The sequence below is a fragment of the Euprymna scolopes genome, chromosome 46 (genome assembly GCF_053919585.1).
Source record: "Euprymna scolopes isolate OS-2025 chromosome 46, ASM5391958v1, whole genome shotgun sequence".
Lineage (NCBI taxonomy): Eukaryota > Metazoa > Mollusca > Cephalopoda > Sepiida > Sepiolidae > Euprymna > Euprymna scolopes.
This window is the reverse complement of record NC_136527.1, coordinates 85175442-85202676: the sequence shown is the minus strand read 5'-3', so window position 1 is coordinate 85202676 and position 27235 is coordinate 85175442. Positions and strand designations below refer to the sequence as shown.

The following is a 27235-nucleotide window of genomic DNA, read 5'->3' as shown; positions in this document are numbered from 1 at the left end:
TCTTTAATTACTATAAGGGTTTGTATTACATGTTTATTAAGCTCGAAAAACATGCAGTGTTTACGGATGTATTGGAAAATTCAAAATGGCGCCCGACTCTCTCTCGGAGAGGGTAAGCTTGGGAAAAGGTATTATAAATAATAAACTAGACAAAATACTGTTAGAAATTCGCTCAATATATTATCTTGTGACAATAATTCAATACCATATCATGAGATATTATCCTGTGACAATAATTCAATACCATATCATGAGATATTATCCTGTGACAATAATTCAATACCATCTCATGAGATATTATCCTGTGACAATAATTCAATACCATATCATGAGATATTATCCTGTGACAATAATTCAATACCATATCATGAGAATATTATCCTGTGACAATAATTCAATACCATATCATGAGAATATTATCCTGTGACAATAATTCAATACCATATCATGAGATATTATCCTGTGACAATAATTCAATACCATATCATGAGATATTATCCTGTGACAATAATTCAATACCATATCATGAGATATTATCCTGTGACAATAATTCAATACCATATCATGAGATATTATCCTGTGACAATAATTAAATACCATCTCATTAGATATTATCCTGTGACAATAGTTCAATACCATATCATGAGATATTATCCTGTGACAATAGTTCAATACCATATCATGAGATATTATCCTGTGACAATAATTCAATACCATATCATGAGATATTATCCTGTGACAATAATTCAATACCATCTCATGAGATATTATCCTGTGACAATAATTCAATACCATATCATGAGATATTATCCTGTGACAATAATTCAATACCATATCATGAGATATTATCCTGTGACAATAATTCAATACCATATCATGAGATATTATCCTGTGACAATAATTCAATATCATATCATGAGATATTATCCTGTGACAATAATTCAATACCATATCATGAGATATTATCCTGTGACAATAATTCAATACCATATCATGAGATATTATCCTGTGACAATAATTCAATACCATCTCATGAGATATTATCCTGTGACAATAATTCAATACCATATCATGAGATATTATCCCGTGACAATAATTCAATACCATATCATGAGATATTATCCTGTGACAATAATTCAATACCATATCATGAGATATTATCCTGTGACAATAAGTCAATACCATCTCATGAGATATTATCCTGTGACAATAATTCAATACCATATCATGAGATATTATCCTGTGACAATAATTCAATACCATCTCATGAGATATTATCCTGTGACAAAAATTCAATACCATCTCATGAGATATTACCCTGTGACAATAATTCAATACCATCTCATGAGATATTATCCTGTGACAATAGTTCAATACCATATCATGAGATATTATCCTGTGACAATAGTTCAATACCATATCATGAGATATTATCCTGTGACAATAATTCAATACCATATCATGAGATATTACCCTGTGACAATAATTCAATACCATATCATGAGATATTATCCTGTGACAATAATTCAATACCATATCATGAGATATTATCCTGTGACAATAATTCAATACCATATCATGAGATATTATCCTGTGACAATAATTCAATACCATATCATGAGATATTATCCTGTGACAATAATTCAATACCATCTCATGAGATATTATCCTGTGACAATAGTTCAATACCATATCATGAGATATTATCCTGTGACAATAATTCAATACCATCTCATGAGATATTATCCTGTGACAATAATTCAATACCATATCATGAGATATTATCCTGTGACAATAATTCAATACCATATCATGAGATATTATCCTGTGACAATAGTTCAATACCATATCATGAGATATTATCCTGTGACAATAATTCAAGACTGGTAATCAAACTCTAAGAGACTCATTTCGTCTGCTGTATGGATACGACCTTGATAGACAGTGGTTTCTGTAGATTACTCTGTGAGTTTCAATATGTGTCAGCATTTGTCTTGTTTTAGTTTCTAACCTTTTGTGGCCAATCAACAATGTCAAAGCTTATGTTACTACTGGCATGGCAACCTGTTTAATCGCAATTGCCTTGTTTTTATTTGTAATACACTAAGTTGTTTTTATTTGTAATACACTAAGTTGTTTTTATTTGTAATACACTAAGATGTTTTTATTTGTAATACACTAAGTTGTTTTTATTTGTAATACACTAAGTTGTTTTTATTTGTAATACACTAAGTTGTTTTTATTTGTAATACACTAAGTTGTTTTTATTTGTAATACACTAAGATGTTTTTATTTGTAATACACTAAGATGTTTTTATTTGTAATACACTAAGTTGTTTTTATTTGTAATACACTAAGTTGTTTTTATTTGTAATACACTAAGTTGTTTTTATTTGTAATACACTAAGATGTTTTTATTTGTAATACACTAAGATGTTTTTATTTGTAATACACTAAGATGTTTTTATTTGTAATACACTAAGTTGTTTTTATTTGTAATACACTAAGTTGTTTTTATTTGTAATACACTAAGATGTTTTTATTTGTAATACACTAAGTTGTTTTTATTTGTAATACACTAAGTTGTTTTTATTTGTAATACACTAAGTTGTTTTTATTTGTAATACACTAAGTTGTTTTTATTTGTAATACACTAAGTTGTTTTTATTTGTAATACACTAAGTTGTTTTTATGTGTAATACACTATTTTGCAAATATTTCATACACGACGAACATATTCTCTGCCTATTTTCTCTCTCATTTTGCAAATATGTTGGATTGTGCCATTTTCTTTTATCCTAATGTATTTGTATTGTTCCTGTTTTTCCAGTCGTCAAACTGTATGCTTTCTCGTTTAGACCTTTTTCCCAGCTCTTACGTAGCACTTGTCACATTTTTCCTGAACAAATTATCTTTATAAAATGTACAATCTGTATGTACATATAGCTTGGGTTCATTCACAAAAAGTGTTGATTTTTTTGTGTGGGTCTTGTTGGCGGCTCTGGCTTAGATTGCAGGAACTTTTATGAAGTAGTTTACTTAGCAGACATTTTGTCAAACATAAAACAAAGGATAAAAACTATCACCTTGAAAAGTCGTCTACGGTTTTCACGTCAGCGATTATTATTCTTCCATTACTATGGCATAATGTCAAGGTCGTTTGCTACATCTTTATATGTTCAGTCATGGTTTTCTTTTATTATGGGATAGATTTTATATAAATCAACACATCGTAGCATCCACATGTCGGCCATACTTTCATATGAATTTTGATAATCCAAGACATGCTTAATCTTTTTGTTACTTCCCACAGTCTTTGAGGATGGTCTATTTAATCAACAACTGCTTCTTGCTGCCTAAATCCTTCTTATTCTTTTTCCGAGTATAGCACAGATGAGACGTGTCCATAGATGTTATCTGCAACTAGGCTAATAAATAGAATGCAGGTCATAGACAGCAAATTTGTCTACATTTTTTACGGTGATGTGTCTCTTTCGGTTTAAATATGGGAATGTTATCACCTTTTAATAGGCTCCTATGTGTCTCCTCCACCCCTCAACAGTCTGGTGAAGCAGCTAACTTATGAGCCAAAAATTGAATAAGTTGTCTTTTCCTCGTCTTTTTCTTATTCTCGAATCGATCCAACTTTCGTTTAATCATTCCAGACGTTATCTCTGGCTCTGGCATTTCTTGCTTTCGTTTCTTTGAGGTATATCCAGGATCCTAAGGCCTCTTGGTTTCAGTGTCCATCATTCTCAAACAGAGGCGTCCAAAAGTCTCCCAGCTCTTATGTTTGTGGTGGCGTTTCCACAGTGAGTGTTTCGTGTATCAAATGTCTACAGAATAACGTTGTATTCTTTTATAAAAGTTTCTCATCAGATTCACTGAGTAAGGCCGACTAATTATGCTGGTATTGTCGTTTAAGCATTATTGGGTCCCCGGGCAGCGGCGGGTAACCTAGCTGAAAGGATGAATTTATTGTTTTTGTAAAACACATGATTTTATTGTTTGAGAAAAATGACAAGAGACGTCATTTGAAAAACTAGAACGAAATATAACTTAGTTTTTGTCTTGGCAAAACCCAGCTCAAAGACGTCAGTTTTTTTTGTGTAAAGTCAGAGGAGTTAACTGTCAACTCCTGGGAGCGTGGGAATGAAATAAGGCTGTAATCCCAGGTTTTCAGACCGTGCAAGGAATCGGGACTTTCCCAGAAGAACGTGTTGCTTGATGATTGGTCTAGAAGTTTACCCCAACCAACACTTTTCCCCAATGTCCGTCCAGAGAGATAACTTACTCACGAGAGAGGCTACACCCCCTTTCATCCGCCATCACCACCATAAAGAACCAAGAATAAGATTCCAGACTGCTTCTTGTGTAATCAAACTGAACAATTGTACGTATGTAAACACCTGCAAATTGTGTGAATTAACTTTTAATAGACTAGAAACTAGCTGTGTTTTTTTGGCCTGCATGAAAAGCTAATTTTCAGCGGATGCCAGCATCGAAAACTGACAACCGGGTCTGTGATACGGAAGAATCTTGTAAAGAGCTACTATGAGAAGGACGATCACGACAATTGCAGTTTCGACCAGGTCATGACTTACATTTGGTGACCTGCGACCGAGGGACTTTTACACACAGAGTAAAGGCCGCAAAGCATCGTTTGATCTGGGGCAACTCCTTTCTATACAAGTTCATTTGCCTTTGAAGTTTTGGTTCAATGTTATTGTAAAGTTTTTTTGCTCTAAATTTTTTTTTTTTTTTTTTTTTTATTCAATTTTCACCCCAAACAAGGCACAGTGCCACTTTGAAGCAGGGGGCTACTATTAGGGAATTAATTAGCGGGGTCATTATGAAGGGAGAAGAGTAGAAAGATGTTTGTTAACATTACACTTGAACTTCTGCATATCATTGCAGTTGGGAAAGCAGAATCCCGGAAGGGAGTTCCAAAGACCCGCAGTTCTGGGGAAGAAACTATTGGAGTAAAAGGCTTTCTTGCACCTAGGGATCTCCACTGTAAAGGGATGAGACTTAGTAGCTTGTCGGGTTTGTCGGGGGTAGTTACGTCGGGGAGGTACAAGTGTTTGCAGTTCGTCAGAGCATTCACCATTAAAGTATTTGTAGAACAGGCAGAGGGATGCAACATCTCGTCGATGGGACAGAGGTTGAAGCCCAGATGACAGTTCAGGACCTATCAGGTTTGCGACTCTTTTTTGAACCCTGTCCAGGAGCGAGAGACAAGCAGCAGCCCAGATGTGACAACAGTACTCCATACATGGGCGAATGGTTGCCTTATAGAGGTATAGGATACTGGCAGGCGTAAGTAGTTTTCTAGCACGGTAGAGGGAGCCAACCTTCCTTGCAGCAGCCTTGGCAATGCTCTCAATGTATCTATTCCAGTTCATATTCCCTGTAAACGTTAGGCCGAGGAGTTTAAAAGAAGTACTTTCAGGCAATGTGTTCTTGGCCATTGCTATTGGTGGTAGAGAAGGTTTCTTGTAGTTATTGAAGGAAACAAGCTTAGTCTTAGCAGCATTGAATGAGACCAACCATTTTTGTCCCCATTCCACTACGGATTGGAGGTCATCCTCTAGTGTTTCTGCCATTTTCTTGGATATGTGTTCATTTTTTTCCCCTCATATCTGTTATAGAGAGTGGTGTCATCGGCAAATATACCCATCTCCGAAACAATATTATCAGGGAGGTCGTTTATGAATATCAGGAACAATAGAGGTCCAAGGATAGACCCCTGAGGCACTCCCGCATTTATGTCATATTGTTTGGATGTACGTCCGTCGAGGACAACTTTGATTTTTCTATTACTTAAGAAGGATTTAATTACGTTATGAATTCTTCCAGTGATTCCATATGATCTAATTTTCCTTAGAAGACCATCGTGCCATACCCTGTCAAAAGCCTTAGATATATCAAGGGCCACCGCTCTACCCTCCCCTGTTTTATCCAATGAACGGTATATACGTTCAGAAACTACAGTTAAGATATCTGCTGTTGAACGGGCTTGCCTGAATCCATATTGTTTGTCAGTCAAGAGTTTAGCAGCTGTTAGGTGCTGGACTAGGGCTTTATTAACTAAGGACTCAAATATTTTGGCGAAAAGCGGGAGGAGGCTGATGGGGCGATAATTTAGTGGGTCAGTTCTTTCACCAGAATTCTTGAAGACTGGTACCACAGAGGCGGTTTTCCAGCAGTCGGGAAAACAAGATTCGTTAAGGCATTTATTGTAAAGTTTGGACAGAACTGGAGCAACCTCGGCAGAGCATTTTTTTAATGAGATGAGATCTGGTCCACATGCTTTAGAGGTGTCTAGGTTTTTTATAATAGCATGTACCTGAGAAGGGGTGATTTTCAAGTCGTCAAGTGTGGCGTCTGTTCGCAGAGGAAAATCAGGGAGTGAGTGGTGTACCGAGTTCAGTGTGGAGTTTGAGGCAAATACACATTAACTTTGAAATTGAAGGAGTGTTTTTCGGACAATGTAGAGTCATGCAGCATATATAATCTGGTTTAGCTTATTGGTGTTTACATCATTGCCTTGATAGCGTTTGATGTTTTAATTTTTGGTAGTTGAAGTATTTCTTCCATCTTCATCAACTCTACTTCCTCAATGGTGAAGCAAAGTTCTTCTTCGATGGCCAAATTTTCATAATCTGCTCCTGCACTTCTGGAGATAATGTCCGTTGTTCAATTATTGATACTAGTGTGGAAGAACTAAGGTTTATTGTTGGACTATTCACGACTTTTTTGACAGATATCCTCATAGTGAAGTCGTTTCTGTGAGTTCTTGTAAGTTTAACTAAATTTGATTTGGAAAACATGACTATCCACATATTTCCCTACTTTGTACCTGCATGCTTTACAGGAACAAGATTATAACTAAAGTTTATAATGGAACAAGATTATCACTAAAATTGATCATGGAACAAGATTATCACTAAAATTGATCATGGAACACAATTATCACTAAAATTGATCATGGAACAAGATTATCACTAAAATTGATCATGGAACACAATTATCACTAAAATTGATCATGGAACAAGATTATCACTAAAATTGATCATGGAACACAATTATCACTAAAATTGATCATGGAACAAGATTATCACTAAAATTGATCATGGAACAAGATTATCACTAAAATTGATCATGGAACACAATTATCACTAAAATTGATCATGGAACAGGATTATCACTAAAATTGATCATGGAACAAGATTATCACTAAAATTGATCATGGAACAAGATTATCACTAAAATTGATCATGGAACACAATTATCACTAAAATTGATCATGGAACAGGATTATCACTAAAATTGATCATGGAACAAGATTATCACTAAAATTGATCATGGAACAAGATTATCACTAAAATTGATCATGGAACACAATTATCACTAAAATTGATCATGGAACAAGATTATCACTAAAATTGATCATGGAACAAGATTATAACTAAAATTGATCATGGAACAGGATTATCACTAAAATTGATCATGGAACAAGATTATAACTAAAGTTTATAATGGAACAAGATTATCACTAAAGTTGATCATGGAACAAGATTATCACTAAAATTGATCATGGAACAAGATTATCACTAAAATTGATCATGGAACACAATTATCACTAAAATTGATCATGGAACAAGATTATCACTAAAATTGATCATGGAACAAGATTATCACTAAAATTGATCATGGAACAAGATTATCACTAAAATTGATCATGGAACAAGATTATCACTAAAATTGATCATGGAACAAGATTATCGATGTAGTTATAAATAATATCGGGTTTAATCCAGGCAGTTTCGTCGAAATTCAATTATGCTTCAACAATTTTTATTTAATTTGATTTTGTAACACACACTTGTAAGTTTTCTATTGTTTTATGCAATTCGTAATTTTATGTCTTCATAGAACTTTATTTATTTGAACATTAATCATATATTTCACAATAATATAAATAATATTTATTTATTTGAACATTAATCATATATTTCACAATAATATAAATATTATTTATTTATTTGAACATTAATCATATATTTCACAATAATATAAATATTATTTATTTATTTGAACATTAATCATATATTTCACAATAATATAAATATTATTTATTTATTTGAACATTAATCATATATTTCACAATAATATAAATTTTATTTATTTGAACATTAATCATATATTTCACAATAATATAAATATTATTTATTTATTTGAACATTAATCATATATTTCACAATAATATAAATATTATTTATTTATTTGAACATTAATCATATATTTCACAATAATATAAATATTATTTATTTATTTGAACATTAATCATATATTTCACAATATAAATAATATTTATTTATTTGAACATTAATCATATATTTCACAATAATATAAATATTACTTATTTATTTGAACATTAATCATATATTTCACAATAATATAAATATTATTTATTTATTTGAACATTAATCATATATTTCACAATAATATAAATTTTATTTATTTGAACATTAATCATATATTTCACAATAATATAAATATTATTTATTTGAACATTAATCATATATTTCACAATATAAATATTATTTATTTATTTGAACATTAATCATATATTTCACAATAATATAAATAATATTTATTTATTTGAACATTAATCATATATTTCACAATAATATAAATATTATTTATTTGAACATTAATCATATATTTCACAATAATATAAATTTTATTTATTTGAACATTAATCATATATTTCACAATAATATAAATATTATTTATTTATTTGAACATTAATCATATATTTCACAATAATATAAATATTATTTATTTATTTGAACATTAATCATATATTTCACAATAATATAAATATTATTTATTTATTTGAACATTAATCATATATTTCACAATAATATAAATATTATTTATTTATTTGAACATTAATCATATATTTCACAATAATATAAATATTATTTATTTATTTGAACATTAATCATATATTTCACAATAATATAAATATTATTTATTTATTTGAACATTAATCATATATTTCACAATAATATAAATTTTATTTATTTATTTGAACATTAATCATATATTTCACAATAATATAAATATAATTTATTTATTTGAACATTAATCATATATTTCACAATAATATAAATATTATTTATTTATTTGAACATTAATCATATATTTCACAATAATATAAATAATATTTATTTATTTTAACATTAATCATATATTTCACAATAATATAAATATTATTTATTTATTTGAACATTAATCATATATTTCACAATAATATAAATTTTATTTATTTATTTGAACATTAATCATATATTTCACAATAATATAAATATAATTTATTTATTTGAACATTAATCATATATTTCACAATAATATAAATATTATTTATTTATTTGAACATTAATCATATATTTCACAATAATATAAATATTATTTATTTATTTGAACATTAATCATATATTTCACAATAATATAAATATTATTTATTTATTTGAACATTAATCATATATTTCACAATAATATAAATATTATTTATTTATTTGAACATTAATCATATATTTCACTATAATATAAATATTATTTATTTATTTGAACATTAATCATATATTTCACTATAATATAAATATTATTTATTTATTTGAACATTAATCATATATTTCACAATAATATAAATATTATTTATTTATTTGAACATTAATCATATATTTCACTATAATATAAATATTATTTATTTATTTGAACATTAATCATATATTTCACAATATAAATATTATTTATTTATTTGAACATTAATCATATATTTCACAATAATATAAATATTATTTATTTATTTTAACATTAATCATATATTTCACTATAATATAAATATCATTTATTTATTTGAACATTGATCATATATTTCACAATAATATAAATATCATTCCCGAGATGTCTGAATTTCTCCACTATTTCAGATAATTGTTTAAATAGAAATATCATGAAAAATCCATTATCACACAAATGTCACTGTTGTCTTCCATATAAGGAAAGATTCAGTGGTTCAGTATTCCTCATACAAGTTTATGTAGGTTAGCCATAGTTAGATATATTTGGGCTGCAAAATGTGATTTTTAATACTTAATTCTTATTATTGCGGTCCAGTTCTCAGTATGAGTTTTCACATGTCTTACTAATTTTGATTTTTGAGAACAAGAATATCTACACACTTCACATGTGTGACTTATTTCCAGTTGTGTGAGTTCTCATATGTCTCAGTAACTTCTATTTTTGAGACCAAGAATATTCCACAAGAATGTCGCGTTTACCCAGTGTGAGTCCTCATATGTCACTAACGGTGATTTTTTAGAAAAAGAATACCCACACGCATCACAAAAATGTGACTTTTTCCTTTTCCCTTTTTGTTTTATTTTACTTCAGTCGAAGTTCTCAGAAATCAAGGGGCCCACGACCTGGGGCTAACACTTGTAACTCTATATGAGATACATAGATATTCGAATGTTCCATTAAAGTTCTTTATATCTCAAGCACTGAGTTAGTAAAGAAATTGAGAACATAATTTTCATCTCCCCAATTAAGTGTGAGTTTTCATATGTCTTACTAAGTTTAATTTTTGAGAAAAAGCATTTCCGCACACTTCACAAGAATGTGGCTTTTCCCCAGTGTGAATAGTCATATGAATTTGTAAGTTTGATTTTTTAGAAGAATACCCGCACACATCACAGGAGTATGCCTTTTTTCCACTGTGAGTTCTCATATGAATTTGTAACCTTGATTTTTTAGAGCACGAATATCCACAAACTTCACAAACATGTGGCCTTTCCCTAGTGTGAGTTCTCATATGGCTCACTAACTTTGCTTTTTGAGAAAAAGCATACCCACACACTTCACAAGAATGTGGCTTTTCCCCAGTGTGAATTCTCATATGGATTTGTAAGTTTGATTTTTTAGAGCAAGAATACTCACACACTTCACAAGAATGTGGTTTTTCCCCAGTGTGAGTTCTCATATGAATTTGTAAGGTTGATTTTTGAGAACATGAATATCCACAAACTTCACAAGAATGTGGCTTTTCCCCAGTGTGAGTTCTCATATGAATTTGTAATGATGATTTTTCATAGCAGGAATATCAACACACTTCACAAGTATGTGGCTTTTCCGCAGTGTGAGTTCTCATATGTGTCACTAACGTTGATTTATGAGAACAAGAATATCCACACACATTACAAGAATGTGGCTTTTCCCCAGTGTGCTTACGTATATGAATTTGTAGGGTTGATCTTCGAGAAGAAGCATATCCACACACTTCACAAGAATGTGGTTTTTCTCCAGTGTGGGATCTCATATGTCTCACTAGCTTTGATTTTACAGAGAAGGAATATCCACACACTTCACAAGAATGTGGCTTTTCCCCAGTGTGAGTTCTCATGTGAATTTGTAAGGTTGATTTTTGAGAACAGGAATATCCACACACTTCACAAGAATGTGGCTTTTCCCCAGTGTGAGTTCTCATATGAATTTGTAATAATGATTTTTAATGGCAGGAATATCCACAAACTTCACAAGTATGTGGCTTTTCCCCAGTGTGATGACTGATATGTGTGAGTTCTTATATGAATTTTTAAGCTTGATTTTGAAAACAAGAATGTCCGCACAGATCACAAGAATATGGCTTCTCCCTTTTTTGTTTTATTTTACTTCAGTCGAAGTTCTCAAAAATCAAGGGGCCCACAACCTGCGGCTAACACTTGAACTCTATATGAGATACATAGTTATTCGAATGTTCTATTTAAGTTCATTATGCCTCAAAAATTGAGTTAGTAAAGAAGTTGAGAACATAATTTGAACTCTACATAAGATACATATTTGAACTAATTTCCATTAAAGTTCTTTATCTCTCAAACACTCTGTTAGTAATGAAAATGAGAACATAATTTTCCTCTCCCCAATTAACCATTTTTATATGTTGTAGTATATCTTTCATTTTGGTCTCTTCGTCTTACTGGATTTCATGGTAGGAATGTATCTAATCTGGTGGAGTATCTAGCTACTTGAGGTAACATCTCTTGAAGAAGGTGCACTATTCCTCGGAAAAGCAAATGTGAGTTAGCCATAGTGAGTAGATCTTATTTAGGTAGTGAATACTTTGTTATTTTGAATATTTGGTCAGGGTTTACTTCTTGGAAAAGTATCCTCATGCCAGATTTTTCTGACAAACCCCTGTACAGAGAGGCCTTAGACAATCGAGGACATTGTCTAGTAGGACTTCAAGTTCTCTCCCCCAGTGTGAGTTCCCATGTCTAAGCCTGATTTTTGAGAACAAGAATATCCACACACTTCACAAGTACTTGGCTTTTCACAGGGTGATTTCTCATGTCTCATGAACTTTTATTTTTGACAAGAAAATCCACACACTCGACAATAATCTGGCTTTTCACAGCGTGATTTCTCATATGAATTAGCAATTTGTAAGCTTAATTTTTCAGAAGGATATCTACACACATCACAAGAAGACAGCTTTTCCCCAATGTGAGTTCACATATGGCTCACTAAATAACCCTAACCCTAACATCTGATTTTTGAAAAAATGAATATCCACACACTTTACAACAATGCAGCTTTTCTCTAGTGTGAGTCCTCAAAAGTCTTTATAAGTTGCTACTATGAGTCTTTTCCCCAATGTGAGTTCTCATATGTCTCACTAAACGTTTCAGAACAAGCTTTACTCCAGTCTTGGTATTTATGCTTTACTCAATCGCACTTAAAACAATTATATATACACATTTCACATGGATATATATTTACACCGAGATATCTTTGCAAATTATATTTAAAACAATTCTATGTGCACACTTCACATGAATATATATTCCCACCAAGATATATTTGCAAATTATCTTTAAAACAATTCCATGTACACACTTCACATGAATATATATTCACACTACATATCTTTGCAAGTTGCTACATCAAAAAATTTAGCATTTATAAGGTGTTAGTTTTCTACCAATTTTTTAAAAGTCACTTTTCTGCACTTTGTGCATTAAACACGTATTTCACAAAAAATGATATTTGTACATTAAACACGTATTTCACAAAAAAATGATATTTGTACATTAAACATGTATTTCACAAAAATGATATTTGTACATTAAACACGTATTTCACAAAATGATATTTGTACATTAAACACGTATTTCACAAAAAATGATATTTGTACATTAAACACGTATTTCACAAAATTATATTTGTACATTAAACACGTATTTCACAAAAATGATATTTGTACATTAAACACGTATTTCACAAAATGATATTTGTACATTAGACGCGTATTTCACAAAAAATGATATGTGTACACTAAACACGTATTTCACAAAAAATGATATTTGTACACTAAACACGTATTTCACAAAAAATGATATTTGTACACTAAACACGTATTTCACAAAAAATGATATTTGTACATTAAACACGTATTTCACAAAAAATGATATGTGTACACTAAACACGTATTTCACAAAAAATGATATTTGTACATTAAACACGTATTTCACAAGAAATGATTTTACCTTGAAGATGTGTTATGATTTCACGTGTTTCACAAAATTTCTTCAATAATAATTGTCAATAGTATAAATCTTCCTACAGGTGTCGGTGTATTCTTCCAAAAATATATTACCTTTACTATTGTTTTAACTCGTGTTTAACAAGAATCCATCAATATAATAAATCCTTCAACAAATGTCATTTTCCTCTCCCAAATAAAGTATTATATGATAATGTTTAAAGAAAACGATACTCCATTAAAATTGGCTTCAATCAGGAACACCTGTAACAAATAATGAAATTCAATATTTTTATATTTGCATTAACATATACTGTTTATTGTTATTAAGATTATTGAATTAAACTCACAATCTCGACATTAATTTACGATAAAAGTGAATTACAAGAAATACATAAAACATTCATTGTTTATACTTATATATACAATACTACAAAAACAATGAATGTTAATGTAATTTATGCATCCAGTAAAAACATATCTTCATGTAACAATGAAAGTGAATTACAAGAAATGCATAAAACATCCATTGTTTAGATCTCAAAATGACAATAATTTGATTGAAGAAACTACAATGACCCTCATTTGATTAGAAAAGTTGCAGTGAAATTCTTTACACTTTTATTTTATTTTTTGTCAACTTCTTAATTCAATCAAAGATTTGTATTATAGATCTGTTCACCTCTAATTCATATGAATATACTAGTTTTTGTAATTGCAGAATTGAACTTTACTTGAAATATGATCAAATTTTGATGTTACTAAATATAATAAGAAAATAATAAAAATTATTTGTAATTTTTTTACATGATAGTCACCACTTTTACACGTGTGTGTGCGTTGTAACGAATCATTTAAGAAAAGCATTAATGAAAGCGGTTAAATGGATCAAAATATTCCCAGGGTTCAGGGGTTAATACCATACAAACGGAAAATTTCCGACGGGTATAAAATGCCATATTTGTTTTCATCAGCCTCACTTACCCCTATAAATACAAACTAGAATGGTCAGCATTGTGTTACAGTTAAAAATAAACATTTACCAAAAACAGATTAAAATGTGTTACAGTTAAAAATAAACATTTACCAAAAACAGATTAAAATGTGTTACAGTTAAAAATAAACATTTACCAAAATCAGATTAAAATGCGTTACAGTTAAAAATAAACATTTACCAAAATCAGATTAAAATGTGTTACAGTTAAAAATAAACATTTACCAAAATCAGATTAAAATGTGTTACAGTTAAAAATAAACATTTACCAAAAACAGATTAAAATGTGTTACAGTTAAAAATAAACATTTACCAAAATCAGATTAAAATGTGTTACAGTTAAAAATAAACATTTACCAAAATCAGATTAAAATGTGTTACAGTTAAAAATAAACACTTACCAAAATCAGATTAAAATGTGTTACAGTTAAAAATAAACATTTATCAAAAACAGATTAAAATAGAACGAAATTTAAATTTTCATCCCATTTTTTAAAACAATCCAAAATAGAGCGCTTTTGACAAGTTTTACCAAATTTTTGCAGCATTTGGTGGAGGACTAATATATGTTTTTGCTTTCTTACGTTTATATGAATGGACAAAAGCCCGTGGGTTGTTAACTATTCCATACTTTGACCTAACAATTTAAGAAACAGAAGATACCATAAAAATATCTTAGTTGTTCCTTAAATTGTAAATTTTCATATTTAAAAAAGTGCCATACTTTTCAGTTTTTGTTTGATTTCATTTTTATATTTTGTTTTTATTTTTTATTACGTTTTTATTTTTTATTATACTTTTATATATTATATATTTATATCATATTTATATTTTGTCTTTATATTTTTATTGTGTCTTTATTTTTTATTATGTTTTTATTTTATATCTGGTTTTTATTTTATATTGATGTTTTATTTTATATTATGTTTTTATTTTTATTACGTTTTTATTTTATTATACTTTTATTTTATATTATATATTTATATCATGTTTATATTTTTTCTTTATATTTTTATTGTCTTTATTTTTTATTATGTTTTTATTTTATATTTTGTTTTTATTTTATATTATGTTTTTATATTATGTTTGTATTTTTTATTACATTTTTATTTTATATCATGCTTTTATTTTATATTATATTTTTATATCATATTTATATTTTGTCTTTATATTTTTATTATGTCTTGACTTTTTATTATGTTTTTATTTTATATTTTGTTTTTATATTATGTTTTTATTTTATTTTATACTATGTTTTTATATTATATTTTTATATCATATTTATATTTTGTCTTTATATCATATTTATGTTTTGTTTTTATATTTTTATTGTTTTTATTTTATATTTTTTGTTTCTTTATGATTATATTTTATTTTATTGTCTTATTTTATGTTTTCATTTTATATTATATTTTTATTTTATATTATATCATATTTTTATTTTATATTTATATTATTATTTTATGTTATAATTTTATTTTACATTCATATTATATTTATTCATGTTATATTTTTATTTTATATTATAATCTTATTTTATATGATATTTTATTTTATATTATTTTATATTATATTCATATTATATTTTTGTTTATATATTTTTATTTTTCATTTGTATTATGTTTTTATTTTATATAATATTTATATTATATTATTTATTTATATTATATTTTTATTTTATATTATATGTTTATTTCATATTAATATTGTTTTTGTTTTTATTATATTTATATTATGTTTTTATTTTATATTATGTCATTTTATTTTATATATTTTATGTTATATTATGGTTTTATTTATATTATATTTTATTTTTTATTTTATATTTATATTATTATTTTTATCTATATTATGTTTTTATTTTATATTATATTTCTATTTTATATTTCTATTTTTATTTATATTTTTATTTTATATTAATATTTTATATTATATTTTTATTTTATATTTATATTGTATTTTTTGTTCATATTTTATTTTTATTTCATATTATATTTTTGTAGAATCAAGAATGTGCTTACCTTCCCTCTCCACCATTATGGACCATTTAACTAATTTTAACATATTTATTCAGTAGCAATTAGTGGTATGCTAATTGCCATTGGACCAGCATACAATTAGTCGGGGATGGTGAATTGTTCTATTTTGAGGCGCTTGATTGGCTAAACATGCCAGGAGGGGCAGGTGCCACTCTACAAATGCCAACTTCTGACATTCAGGGTTTTACTGTTCTAGACTTCTGCCAGGAACTACACTCTGTCAATTATCGCATCCATTCAGCACAACATCTTCATTGGATTAGCTGGCTCACCCTAGCAATATTCTACATGGCGCTACGAACAATAGAACCTGAGGATTGGGAAGACTTCTTTCTCAAAGCTGGGATTACAGCTGAGTCTGGCAAAATCTATGTCACCACATTTGCCAGAGAAATACTCACCACAGATCACCCACACATGATGGACACATCCTTGTTAAAGGAATTAGGCATCACTACTATGGGTGAAGCAATGCAAATCCTCGAAAAAGCCAAGGACCCTCCCTCACCGACTGCCTATGCTAAGGCACCAACCGCCAAACTCCCTCAGCTCCATTCCAACATGACACCCCAACACTTTAGGAAATTCCGAATCGATTGGGAAGTATTTACTAAAATTACTGACATGCCAAAACACCAGGCCAACATTCAATTGTACAATTGTGCAGATGAATTGGTCCAAAATGCAATCATAAACACTTACCCGAAAGTTTGTACCACTAATCCAGATAGATTATTGAACACGATCGAGGCCCAGAAAGCGAACCCAATGGTACACCGTATCACATTTGCATCAATGTCCCAGACTGAGAGTGAATCAATCCAGCAGTACCTGGTTCGTCTCAGAGCGACAGCACTGGATTGTGACTTCTCTTGCCCCTGCTGCAGCTATGACCTATCTGACGTTTACATAAAAGACCAGCTAATAAGGGGAATAGCAAATGACGCACTCCAGACGGACCTACTGGCTAAAGCCGGCTCACTGAAATCACTTGAGCAGAATATCTGCCATGCCGAGGTATTTGAGTCCGCACTACGGGACCAGACTACAATGAGCAACACGTTGGACATATCTGCCTTCTGGATGTCTACATATCAAAAACAGAGAAGCGACGTGTCCCCACTAAAAAGAGCCCAGACTCACGTTAGCCCCCCCCCCTCAAATTGCAATTACAACAACGACATGGGGTCAACACCCCATTGCAGCAGTTGTGGAAACAGTCAACATGGCATCCCGGGGATAAAACCTCACCACCTATCTTGCCCAGCATGGGGCCAAACATGCAGCAATTGTGGAAGATCAAACTACTTTGCCCGAGTGTGCCGGTCGATCAAGAAGGAACGTCACAGGGTTGGTTGCCAGTGACGTTCAGTGTGGGGGAGACAACCAAACAAACCCTCTACATTTGTGAAAGAATAAAACGGCTTTATTTCAGCAAGGCGGCCTGCACTGATGTTGGGATATTACATAAGGAATTGCCAAACCCATCGATGACTATATCGTCGTTAGAAGTCGAAAATAAAGTGCAGGACACAAAAAACAGGGTCAAACCCCTACCGACGCGTCCAGACAGCCTCCCTTTCCCTGCCACCGAAGCCAACATCGGCAAATTAAAAGACTGGCTGTTAGAATGTTTTGCGGACACTGCATTCAAGAACGACGGGGTATTTCCCTCCATGACTGGACCTCCAGCACACACTCACCTGAAGTAAGGGGCTATTCCAAAAGCTAGACATAACCTAATCCCGGTGCCTTACCATTTGAAAGAACAGGTCAAGCAAGACCTCTGGAATGACGTGAGGAGGGGCATTATTGCTCCAGTGCCCGTCGGCACACCGACTGACTGGTGCAGTACCATGGTGATCACTGTGAAAAAGAATGGCAAGCCGAGATGAACCATCGACTATCAGTATCTTAACACACAGTGCAAATGGGAAACACATCATACCAAATCACCCTTTCAATTGGCATCGCAGGTACCGCCCAAGAAAAAAAAAACGGTATTGGACGCCGTTGATGGATATCACTCAATCCTGTTGGACAAAGAATCTCAGCCACTGACAACTTTCATCATGGAATGGGGGAGGTTCATGTATCTCCGACCCCCCCCTGGGGTATCTAGAATCTGGAGATGCCTACACACGTAGATTTGACGAAATAATTGAGGATATCCCTCGCAAAATAAAGATCGTCGACGACACTCTACTTTACGACTCGGATATCAAGGAATCATTCCTACACACATTCGATTTCTTTCTACATTGTGCAAAGAATGGAATCGTTTTGAACAACGACAAGTTTCAATTTTGCCAATACGTTGTGCAATTTGGCAGCCTCCAAATTACACCCTGCGGGATAACCCCCTTGGAACCAATATTAGACACAATATCCAACTTCCCAGTACCAAAAAACATCACTGTCACAAGATCCTGGTTTGGGCTTGTCAATCAGGTAGCCTGGGCATACTCGCTAGGACCAGTAATGCTACCATTCCGCGATCTTGTGAAAAAGGACTCGCACTTCACATGGAACCAGGACCTTGAGAATGCATTCAAGCAGTCGAAACAAGCCATTGTCGACCTTGTTCGTAAGGGTGTCGCGACATTTGACAAGAATCGAACCACTTGCCTAACCCCTGATTGGAGCAAAGAAGGAATGGGCTTCCTGCTTCTTCAGAAACACTGTTTGTGTACCATGGGAAAGGCCCCTGTGTGCTGCCCAGAAGGTCGGCATCTGGTATTCGCTGGTAGCAGATTTTGCACTGACGCAGAGCGCAGGTACGCGCCGATAGAAGGCGAAGCAGCAGCAATTGCATGGTCGTTAGAAAAATGCCGTGTGTTTGTTATGGGTTGCCCTAATCTCATAGTGGTGACGGATCACGAGACACTGAAGGGCCTGTTTGGTGGTAGAGATCTAAGCAAGATTCAGAACCCCCGACTGTTTAGATTGAAGGAAAAAACCCTGAGATACCACTTCAACATACAACATTGTCCTGGGAAATGGCATAGGGGGCCCGACGCTTTCTCCTGTAATCCAACGGCCGTGATGAACGCCCTCCTTGACATATTTCCCCTCAAGCCTTCCAAATCAGACACTGCAGAATCCAAGAACCTCAATAGCATAGTTGAATCTACTGCTCTCATATCAACATTTGGGTACAATGACAACGTAGCGATCACATCACCAGGCACCATCAAGGCAGACTGACGTCATGACCCACAGTACCAAAAGTTGATAAGTACAGTACAGCAAGGTTTTCCTGAAACATGAACTCTCACTTCACCCGAAGTCCGTGAGTACTGGGAAGTATGGCACCGCCTCAGCACCCATGATGACCTGGTGCTCTTAGACAGAAGAATAGTCGTTCCAAAAGGTCAATGAGGAAATATACTGCGCTGCCTGCATTCAGCACATCAGGGCACAACTGGAATGAAAGCCCGAGCAAACGAATCCATATAGGGAGAACTGCATGACTTGTACAAGGATCGCACCAAGCCAGCCCCGGGAACCAATTACATTGACACAGTCCCCAGAGTGGCCATTCAAGCAGATTGTCATGGATCTGTTCCATGTTGGCGACCACAGATACCTTGCTTGTGCTGACAGATTAACTGGCTGGCTCATCTTGTACCACCTAAGCCAAGGGCAGGCAACCGCCTCTCAGCTCATCTCAATCTGTCGGGAGATATTTCAAGTATATGGTTCCCCAGAAGAACTCAGCAGTGATGGTGGCCCGCTGTTCACATCCCTCCCATCCAAGCAGTTTCTAGAGAAATGGTCTGTAAAGCACAGGTTATCATCTGTGGCCAATCCACAATCCAATGGTCGAGCGGAGCTAGCTGTCAAAAAAGCCAAGAGTGTTATAGATGGCAACACAGGACCACAAGGGTCCTTAGATAACGACAAGGCTGCCACAGCCATCCTACAATACAGAAATACCCCTATACAGGGTATCGGCCTATCCCCAGCACAGCTTCTGCTCCACAGGCGACTTCAAAACTACCTCCCCTCTCACCCGACCCTTTACAAGCCACATCCAGAATGGATCGCCGCAGCTCGAAAGCGCAAGATAACCCTGTCTCGGCGCAACATGCGGCTCATAGAGATGTATAACCGTACACCCCATTCTCTCTGCCCACTACAAGTTGGGGACTTGGTCGTACTACAAAGAAACAACCATCTCCGGAACATCACTAGTCGGCAATACCGTATCAGAGTTGATGGCTCTGGTAGAATCACCTTGCGGAATTGGCGGTTCCTCAGAAAACTTGAGACTCCCACATCTCCAAAGCCCATCCCAAGCGCGCTACCAGGGGCCCCACCTCACATACCCCAAGTGACAGAGACAAACAGCCGTGTTGTACCAGACCCTCAATTTGACCTTCGGACACAGCCACCCGGCGGGAACATTACTCCAGAAGAAGTACCTGAACCTCCTAGACCAATGCCAGCCAAGTCTGCGCGGGCACTTGCGAGGCTATTCCCACATAATCAGCCTGGCCGTGAGGAGCTCATTCCTCCTCGGAGGCAGTTACCTCCACGTGACAGGGAGGGGAGATGTAGAATCAAGAATGCGCTTACCTTCCATTATGGACCATTTAACTAATTTCAAAATATTTATTCAGTAGCAATTAGTGGTATGCTAATTGCTATTGGACCAGCCTACAATTAGTCAGGGATGGTGGATTGTTCTATTTTGAGGCGCCTGATTGGCTAAGCATGTCAGGAGGGGCAGGCGCCACTCTACAAATGCCAGCTGCTCTGGCATTCAGGGTTTACTGTGCTAGACTTCTACCAGGAACTACACTCTGTCAATTATTATTGCATCCATTCAGCACAACATCTCCATTGGATAAGCTGGCTCACCCTAGCAATATTCCACAATATTAAGTTTTTTTTTTATAATACCTATTGTAAAAAAAAACGTAAGAAAGCAAAAACTGATATGAGCTCAACTCTCTTCCTCTCCAACAACAACAACAACAACAACAACAAATACAGATATTATTGACTGTTAACTGGTCATGAAGAGGGTGCTCATTTTACGTTAAATTTATATAGGAAAGTGATCACCCTCCTTAAAAACTTAAATATTTATTATTTTATTCTTTTTGCGGATATTTTAAAGCTGTTAAAACGTAGTCAAAGTCAAAATTTTTAGGAGGAAACAAGTTAGACTGTAAAGTTTTACAACTACCTTTTCTATATTAAATTTCTGCTAGTTGGTGATGGCCAATGAATGTGCTCATTTTATGTAAATTTGTAAAAGAAAGTGATCCCCATGCTAAAATTTAAAATATTGGCGAAAACGTTAAAAATCTAAAGGAATTCGCCAGCGAAATAATATATATGTTGATAAATATTAAATTTCAGATTAAATAATATAATTTTACGAGATTTTTGGTCAATAGATTGATTTTTTTAAATTATGTCGTTTTAAGCAAAAACATTATTACATACTTAACTACAATTTCGAAAATAGTAATTTTTTTAAATTACGAAAATTCACCAAGTGTAGATAGTTATTTATGGGTAAAAGTAACTTTTTCGATAACTTAGGTAAAATTGCATTTTTCTTAGTAACAGACTTTTTTTTTACTAAAACTACAATAGCAAGGTGAGTTTTCGTAATTTTTTTCATATTTTTGATTGAATTGCAATAAAAATGCTTTTAATGTTTAAATTTTTTTTAAAGTTATTGAATTTTTACATTGCTAAAAAGTAAAAGAAAAAAACTTACCTTTCATTCAAGGAATTTAATTAAAAAAAATCTGGATGAATTCGTTTTTTTCTTTTGTGTTCAAAATAGAAAATTAATTTTGTTTGTTATGATTTCTTTAATAAACTGATACAACTTTTGTTTTGTGTGTTCAATTCATTAAGAAATAAAATATATGAAAATATAAAAGAATCAAAATTAAAAGATGAAAAACACGATTTAAACGTGAAATTATTTAAAAAGAAAATCAACTGCTAAGGAACAATGGATTCAGGTCATCATAAAACGGTGTAATCATTATTTTGTTCCTCGTGTAAAAATGTTCATTTATTAGTTAAATGTGCCGAAATGATTTTCTATCAAGTTGAGATTATTTTTGTCAATACTTAAGGTTTGTTGCAATTCATTTTGTAAAATTTTTTTTTTTTAAATACAATTTATAAAAAAGTAAAAATTTTAAGATTTATTTTGTAAAATTCATTTTTTAATGCAATTTATTTGTCAATACTTAAGGTTTATTTCGATTTGTTTTGTCAAAATATTTTTTATTTTACAATTTATTAAAAGATAAACAAATATATGAAGATATTTATTTTGTAAAATTCATTTTTATAAACAATTTATTAAAAAATAAAAAAAATATGAAGATACGAAAACCAGGTTTGTTTTGTAAGATTAAACATTTCATTATTTTTTTGATTAGTCGAATTACTCTTAAAATTCAAGGTGAGAACAGTGGTCTGAAGTATATTGTTTAAAATTTAAAAAAAAAAAAAAAACTTCTGTATATATTATTTAAAATAAATAAAAACTGTTTATTATTTTTAAAAAGTTCTGTTTGTAATGTTTACTTTTGAAAGAAAGCTTTGCTTATTTAAAACTGTTAACTTCTGAAATACCGATATTATTTTTTACGTATTGTTTGCGTAGTAACATATCGGTGATTAGGAGGAATTTTATTCCTTTTATGCGATATAAGAAGTGAGAGTATTTTTCCACTCAATCTCCAATCTTACCACAGGAACTTCGGTCTTGGAGTCGAAAGAATTTTACATTAGTAAACGATTTTCATATGACATCGTTTTTGGTCGCCCATTGTTTTATTTGCTAAAGTAAAATTTTTTAATTATATTTGCAAAAGTAAAAAATGTTAATTTTATTTGCTAAAGTAAAGAATTAATTATATTTGCCGAAGTAAAAAAATTTTCATTATATTTGTTAAAGTAAAATTTTTTTCATTATATTTGCTAAAGTAAAATTTTGAATTATATTTACTAAAGTAAAACGTTTTTAATTATATTTGATGCAGTAAAATATTTTAATTATATTTGCTAAAGTAAAATTTTTTAAATTATATTTGCTAAAGTAAAATTTTTAATCATAATGTGCTAAAGTATAAGAGTAATTAGATGTGCTAAAGTAAAATTTTTTAAATTATATTTGCTAAAGTAAAAATTTATATTATATTTGCTTAAGTTAAAGATTAATTATATTTGCTAAAGTAATTTTTTTATTACATTTGCTAAAAAAAGAGTAATTATATTTTCTAAGGTAAAATGTTTTTAATTATATTTGCTAAAGTAAAATTTTTTAAAATTATATTTGCTAAATTGAAAAATTTTAATCATATTTGTTAAAGAAAAAGTTTAATTCTATTTGGTAAAGTCAAAAGTGTTAAATTATATTTGTTGAGTAAAAATTTGTTAATTATATTTGCGAAAATAAAATTTTTTTTATAGTACTTGCTAAAGTAAAAGATTAATTATATTTGAGAAAGTAAAATGTTTAAAATTATATTTGCAAAAGTAAAAAGGTTTATAATATATTTGCTAAAGTGGAAAATGTTTAATCATATTTGCTAAAGTAAAAATTTTGGATAAGCTTGCTTTGTGCTTTAACTTATTTTGAAGCGTTAAATAAACTTTTTAAAATTCATACCAAGTTTTATGTTAAAATTAGAAAAATTGGCTGATATAAAACAGCCATCTAGAAAGTCCCGATAATCATTTAAAAATCAATAATAAAACAAAATACTGGTAGGAAACCACCACATAAATGTCACAATGACAATTTTTACGGTATCTTTGGTTTATTAAATTATTAAGAACAATTACAGAATAGTTAACAACACATAGGATATAATCTATAACCCTTATCCCTGAGTGGCTTCCGGGCCTTGATAAGTGTTGATCACTGTGTAAAAAAAAATCCCCATCGAAATAAAAAAAAGCATAAGAAAGCAAAAACTGATATGAGCTCCAATCTCTTCCCTTTCCAACAACAACAAAATACAGATATTAATAATTACAATCTATTAGCAACAAAAAAATATTACTAACTGGTCATGAAGTGGGTGCTCATTTTACGTTAAATTTATATAGGAATATTGTGATAATTAAATTGATTGACTTACCGAGGGTGGCTCGGTGGGAAGGGAAAGACACTCATGGCTGTGAACGGCCCGGCCTGGTGTTTGTTAATGAAGAAAATTGGATGTCTATTCCTTATAGCTTAAAGACATTCCAGTCTCGTTTCAATCTCGCTGAAAGAGAGATTGAGACTATAGAAAGAGTCACCTTTGTAGGCTTGTTGTAGTTTTGTTCTTGTCGTTGTGAGAGATCTATCAGACAGGTACGACAACTGTTAACAGCGCGTTATATTTACAAGAATACGTTTGCTTGTAAGCAACGAGGTAATTTTTCGTTGCAAGCTAAACGCCTTTTCTTCCCCCCCCCACTTGTCGGTAGGAAATATCGACAATATATTACCCATCTTAAAAACTTAAATATTTATTAGTTTGGTATTTGTTTTGCAGATATTTTAAAGCTGTTGGCACGTAGTGGCCAAAATAAAGTCAATTTTTGTTAAGGATTAAAATAGGCTGAGTTAGATTGTTACGTTTTACAACTATTTTTTTTCATATTAAGTTTTTTTCTAGTTGGTGATGGCCAATGAATGTGTTTTATGTAAATTTGTAAAAGAAAGTGATCAACCAAATAAATGTCACAATGACAATTTTCACGGTATCTTTTGTTTATTAAATTGTTATGTGAAAGTCCAGAATAGTTAATAATACATAGGATCTAATCGCTCCAACAAAAAAGTTGCAGATATTATTGACTGCTAACTGGTCATGAAGTGGGTGCTCATTTTACGTTAAATTTATATAGGAAAGTGATTACCCACCTTAAAAACTTAAATATTTATTAGTATTGTATTCGTGTTGGAAAGTTATTTATAGGTAAAGTAACTTTTTCGATAAGTTTGGTAAAATTGCATTTTTCTTAGTAAATTCAATAAAAAAAAATGGGGATGAATTCGGTTTTTTTTAAAACGGAAAGTTATTTATAGGTAAAGTAACTTTTTCGATAAGTTGGGTAAAATTGCATAAAGTAAAATTGCATTTTTAATGACAATTTTTTTTTTTTTTTTTACTAAAAACACAATAACAATAATAGTTGTTTTCGTAAGTTTTTCATAATTTTCATTGGATTGCAATAAAAATGAATGTTTATAATGTTTAAAATTATTTTGGTGAAAGTGTACTAGGGGACCACCCGAAGACGATCAATGCACGGTTGCCGCCGCACTGATTGTTCAATCTGCAAAGAGTGTTTATTCCGAAAGCTGTTCTTAACATGGGGAGGTTGGGGGTGTTTATTCCGAAGGGCATTTTCTCATTTTCAACCTCCTCGTAATCAACTTTTTAAAGGTAAAGCTTCAGGTGATCCCCCAGTGCACTTTCACCATTATTTTAAAAGTTATTGAATTTTTTAATTGTTAATAAGTAAAAAAAAAAAAAAATACAAAAAAACTTACCTTTCAATTCCATACGAAAAAAAAAAAAATCGGGATAAATTCGTTTTTTTTCTTTTTTGTTCAAAACAGAAAATTTGTTTTGTTTGTTATGATTTCTTTAGTAAATTGATACAACTTTTGTTTTGTGTGTTCAATTCATTAAGAAATAAAATATATGAAAATATAAAAGAATCAAAATTAAAAGATGAAAAACACGATTTAAACGTGAAATTATTTAAAAAGAAAATCAGCTGCTAAAGAACAATGAATTCACGTCATCATAAAACGGTGTAATAATTATTTTGTTCCTCGTGTAAAAATGTCCATTTATTAGTTAAGTGTGCCGAATTGTTTTTCTATCAAGTTGAGATTATTTTTGTCAATACTTAAGGTTTGTTGCAATTCATTTTTTGACATTTATTTTCATAAATACAATTTGTTAAAAAAACCTTTTAAAATATAAATAATATGAAGATTTATTTTGTAAAATTCATTTTTTAAAAATACAATTTAAGGTTTATTTCGATTTTTGTTGTAAAATTATTTTTTTTAATTATATAATTTGTTAAAAAATTTAAAAAATTATTTTATAAACAATTTATTATAAAATAAAAACAAATACGAAATCAGGTTTGTTTTCTAAGATTTAGCATTTCATTATTATTTGAATATTAGTCGAATTACTGTTAACATCCAAGACGAGAACAGTAGTCCGAAGGATATTGTTAAAATTAAAAAAAAAAAAAACAACTTTTGTATATGTTATTTAAAATAAATAAAAAATGTTTATTATTTTTTAAAAAAATCTATTTAAAATGTTTACTTTTGAAAGAAAGCTCTGCTTATTTAAAACTGTTAACTTCTGAAATACCGATATTATTGTTTACGTATAATATTTGTTTACGTTTAATATGACGATTATTTGGATTATTTGGCGGTAATGTCCTAAATTAGTGTCGCTAAGAATTTCCAATTTTAGGAAGGGCAGATAACTCTGTCCTAAATCGGTTCAAATTCAAGTTATTTTAAACCAAGTACTGTAATTATAATTTTAGTGATTTCCATTTTCT

At 31.0% G+C, this 27235-nt stretch overlaps 1 long non-coding RNA gene across 1 annotated transcript in view; it reads right to left on the bottom strand.

Moving 5' to 3' along the window:
- Window positions 1-26434, bottom strand: part of LOC145271207 (uncharacterized) — a 45203-nt gene extending 18769 nt beyond the window's left edge. The window contains exons 1-2 of the long non-coding RNA XR_013865752.1: window positions 26187-26434; window positions 13620-13879 (exon numbers count right to left, since the gene is read on the bottom strand). This is a non-coding gene — a long non-coding RNA (uncharacterized LOC145271207). The remainder of the gene's footprint in view (window positions 1-13619; window positions 13880-26186) is intronic.
- Window positions 26435-27235: the final 801 nt, after the last annotated feature.